The following is a 5,000-nucleotide window of genomic DNA, read 5'->3' on the forward strand; positions in this document are numbered from 1 at the left end:
TTTTGGGCGCCTCTGACGATGTCTTGCGAAGACCATGGGCACAAGGCCATGGCATATGGTGAGGAAAGGACCACGGTTGCCAAGGTTAGGCACCGGAATGCTTGGCCTTGGCTTGCCAAAGCAGGGCATTGCTGGGTTGGGCTCCCTTGGCCTTCCGGGCGCCTTGGACGCTGTCTTGGGAAGACCATGGGCACAAGGCCATGGCATATGGTGAGGAATGGACCACGGTTGCCAAGGCTAGGCATATAGAGAGGAATCGCATTTTTGCCCGGATAGGCACCGGAATGCTTGGCCTTGGCTTGCCATAGCAGGGCATCGCTGGGTTGGGCTCCCTTGGCCTTTCGGGCGCCTTGGACGCTGTCTTGGGAAGACCATGGGCACAAGGCCATGGCATATAGTGAGGAATGGACCACGGTTGCCAAGGCTAGGCATATAGAGAGGAATGGACCACGGTTGCCAAGGTTGCGCAAGTTTTGGGCATTTTTTGCCCGGATATGCCCAAGTATGCCCCGATAGGCCCGTTACGCCCCGGTATGAACGCGTATGCCCGGATAGACTCGGTATGCCTTGGGATACATGCGTATGCCCCGATAGGCTTGGTACGCCCCGATATGCGCACGTGTGCCCCAGTAGGGCTCGGTATGCCCCGGTATGTACGCGTGTGCCCCGATAGGCCCGGTATGCCCCGATATGCACACGTGTGCCCCAATAGGGGTCGGTATGCCCCGGTAGGTACGCGTGTGCCCCGTAATGCACGTTTCGCTGATCTCCCCGCATGTCCCGCCCCTATATGTAATACTTACTTACTTACTTACTTTCTTTCTTGCTTGCTTGCAATGGTTGGGAGTGCCCGGCATGCCCCGCTGCAGAGACCAAGGGCGCAATGACTTGGCACCGCGGATGCCGTGACTCCGGCACTTCCCGTGGCACTGATGGTTGGTTCCAAAGACAAAAGGCCGTGCAAGGCCACCGCACCGCGGATGATTTTGCTCGTGCTGGCGCCTTTGTGTGGCCAAAGAACATGCGCGAATGCTCCTGTCGGAAGGGTTGGTGTCCTGGCCCCGTCGGGTGTCACGAATGCTCGGTTGCGAAGACCATGGGACCAAAGCCATGGCACGTCGGATGATGGCTCCAGCTGGCGCCCCGGCACTTTCTGTGGCATTGATGCTCGGTTTCAAAGACAAACGTGCGCAGGGCCAGGGGACCGCGGATGACTGCTCGTGCTGGCCTCGTTGGGCGGCATTGATGGTCGGTTGCAAAGAAAATGCGCGATTGCTCGTGTCGGGGACTGGCAAGCCAAGGCCAAGCGAGCCATGGCAACGCGGATGATGGCTCCAGCTGGCGCCCCGGCACTTTCTGTGGCATTGATGCTCGGTTTCAAAGACAAACGTGCGCAGGGCCAGGGGACCGCGGATGACTGCTCGTGCTGGCCCCGTTGGGCGGCAATGATGGTCGGTTGCAAAGAAAATGCGCGATTGCTCGTGTCGGGGCCTGGCAAGCCAAGGCCAAGCGAGCCATGGCAACGCGGATGATGGCTCCAGCTGGCGCCCCGGCACTTTCTGTGGCATTGATGCTCGGTTTCAAAGACAAACGTGCGCAGGGCCAGGGGACCGCGGATGACTGCTCGTGCTGGCCCCGTTGGGCGGCATTGATGGTGTGTTGCAGAGAGCATGTGCGATTGCAAGTGTCGGCCGGGTTTGGGTTCCCTTGGGCTTTCGGGCGCCTTGGACGCAGTCTTGCGAAGACCATGGGCACAAGGCCCCGTCCTGGCCCCTTGTTCGATTCGCTCTCGTCTTGCGCTTGCTTCCAAGGTCCTCCATGACCTTCCCCATGGCCTTGCTAGATCCCCCCCATGACGCATGACCTCTGTCCGTTGATTGGTTTTGAGTGCACACCATGCCCGGCTTGGCACCGTGTTGTCGCGTGAGTGGCATTTGGATCGTGCATGGTGGTGGGCTACCTGCCAATGCGCACAAGCCTTGCACACTAGCCTTGCGCACGAGCCTTGCACAAAAGCCTTGGACACAAGCCTTGCGCACAAGCCATGCATACAAGCCTTGCTCACAAGCCTTGGGCACTGGCCCATCGCACTAGCCTTGCACACAAGCCTTGCGAACTAGCCTTGGGCACGAGCCTTGCGCACTAGCCTTGGGCACTAGCCTTGCACACAACCCTTGGGCACTAGCCTTGCGCACCAGCCTTGCCCACAAGCCTTGCACAGCAGCCTTGCACACTAGCCTTGCATACAAGCCTTGCACACTAGCCTTGCACCCAGGCCTTGCTCACTAGCCTTGGGCACTAGCCTTGCGCACTAGCCTTGGGCACTAGCCTTGCACACAGACCTTGGGCACGCAGGCCTTGCACGCTAGGCATGCTTGGGCAAGCAGCTCCCGCAACAAGTCGGCGGGTGTAGGCATGGTTGGGCGCAGATCCCGCATCGTCTCGTCGCGTCTGGGCGCAAACCCGTCGCGTCTCGTTGCGTCTTCAGAAGTCGTCGCTAACAGCACCTTTGGTTGCCACTGGTGGTTAGGCGGGTTGGTTGCGCAAACCCTATAGGAGGGTGGCATGCTGCGGGGCGCTGGAATGCGCAGGTTTAGGGCGTTTTTGCCCGGATAGGCACTGGAATGTGCTGGTTTTGGGCGTTTTTGCCTGGACAGGCTAAGGAATGGGCATGCTTTGGGCGTTTTTGCCCGAATAGGCACTGGAATGGGCTGGTTTTGGGCGTTTTTGCCTGGATAGGCTAAGGAATGGGGCATGCTTTGGGCGTTTTTGCCCGGGCAGGCACTGGAATGCCTGGCCTTGGCTGGGCATTGCTGGGTTGGGCTCCCTTGGCCTTTCAGGCGCCTTGGATGCTGTCTTGTGAAGACCATGGGCACAAGGCCATGGCATATAGTGAGGAATGGACCACGGTTGCCAAGGTTGCGCAAGTTTTGGGCATTTTTTGCCCGGATATGCCCAAGTATGCCCCGATAGGCCCGTTACGCCCCGGTATGAACGCGTATGCCCGGATAGACTCGGTATGCCTTGGGATACATGCGAATGCCCCGATAGGCTTGGTACGCCCCGATATGCGCACGTGTGCCCCAGTAGGGCTCGGTATGCCCCGGTATGTACGCGTGTGCCCTGATAGGCCCGGTATGCCCCGATATGCACACGTGTGCCCCAATAGGGGTCGGTATGCCCCGTTAGGTACGCGTGTGCCCCGTAGTGCACGTTTCGCAGAACTCCCCGCATGTCCCGCCCCTATATGTAATACTTACTTACTTACTTACTTACTTTCTTGCTTGCTTGCTTGCTTGCAATGGTTGGGAGTGCCCGGCATGCCCCGCTGCAGAGACCAAGGGCGCAATGACTTGGCACCGCGGATGCCGGGACTCCGGCACTTCCCGTGGCACTGATGGTTGGTTCCAAAGACAAAAGGCCGTGCAAGGCCACCGCACCGCTGATGATTTTGCTCGTGCTGGCGCCGTTGTGTGGCCAAAGAACATGCGCGAATGCTCGTGTCGGAAGGGTTGGTGTCCTGGCCCCGTCGGGTGTCACGAATGCTCGGTTGCGAAGACCATGGGACCAAAGCCATGGCACGTCGGATGATGGCTCCAGCTGGCGCCCGGGCACTTTCTGTGGCATTGATGCTCGGTTTCAAAGACAAACGTGCGCAGGGCCAGGGGACCGCGGATGACTGCTCGTGCTGGCCTCGTTGGGCGGCATTGATGGTCGGTTGCAAAGAAAATGCGCGATTGCTCGTGTCGGGGACTGGCAAGCCAAGGCCAAGCGAGCCATGGCAACGCGGATGATGGCTCCAGCTGGCGCCCCGGCACTTTCTGTGGCATTGATGCTCGGTTTCAAAGACAAACGTGCGCAGGACCAGGGGACCGCGGATGACTGCTCGTGCTGGCCTCGTTGGGCGGCATTGATGGTCGGTTGCAAAGAAAATGCGCGATTGCTCGTGTCGGGGACTGGCAAGCCAAGGCCAAGCGAGCCATGGCAACGCGGATGATGGCTCCAGCTGGCGCCCCGGCACTTTCTGTGGCATTGATGCTCGGTTTCAAAGACAAACGTGCGCAGGGCCAGGGGACCGCGGATGACTGCTCGTGCTGGCCCCGTTGGGCGGCATTGATGGTGTGTTGCAGAGAGCATGTGCGATTGCAAGTGTCGGCCGGGTTTGGGTTCCCTTGGGCTTTCGGGCGCCTTGGACGCAGTCTTGCGAAGACCATGGGCACAAGGCCCCGTCCTGGCCCCTTGTTCGATTCGCTCTCGTCTTGCGCTTGCTTCCAAGGTCCTCCATGACCTTCCCCATGGCCTTGCTAGATCCCCCCCATGACGCATGACCTCTGTCCGTTGATTGGTTTTGAGTGCACACCATGCCCGGCTTGGCACCGTGTTGTCGCTTGAGTGGCATTTGGATCGTGCATGGTGGTGGGCTACCTGCCAATGCGCACAAGCCTTGCACACTAGCCTTGCGCACGAGCCTTGCACAAAAGCCTTGGACACAAGCCTTGCGCACAAGCCATGCACACAAGCCTTGCACACAAGCCATGCATACAAGCCTTGCTCACAAGCCTTGGGCACTGGCCCATCGCACTAGCCTTGCACACAAGCCTTGCGCACTAGCCTTGGGCACGAGCCTTGCGCACTACCCTTGGGCACTAGCCTTGCACACAACCCTTGGGCACTAGCCTTGCGCACCAGCCTTGCCCACAAGCCTTGCACACCAGCCTTGCACACTAGCCTTGCGTACAAGCCTTGCACACTAGCCTTGCACACAGGCCTTGCTCACTAGCCTTGGGCACTAGCCTTGCGCACTAGCCTTGGGCACTAGCCTTGCACACAGACCTTGGGCACTAGCCTTGCGCACTAGCCTTGCCCACGAGCCTTGCACACTAGCCTTGCACGCAGGCCTCGCAAGCTAGGCATGCTTGGGCGAGCAGCTCCCGCAGCAAGTCGGCGGGTGTAGGCATGGCTGGGCGCAGATCCCGCACGTCCCGTCGCGTCTGGGCGCA

The sequence above is a fragment of the Tasmannia lanceolata genome, unplaced genomic scaffold (assembly GCF_043159265.1).
Source record: "Tasmannia lanceolata isolate RefF3 unplaced genomic scaffold, GAP_Taslan_0.1 ptg000036l, whole genome shotgun sequence".
NCBI lineage: Eukaryota > Viridiplantae > Streptophyta > Magnoliopsida > Canellales > Winteraceae > Tasmannia > Tasmannia lanceolata.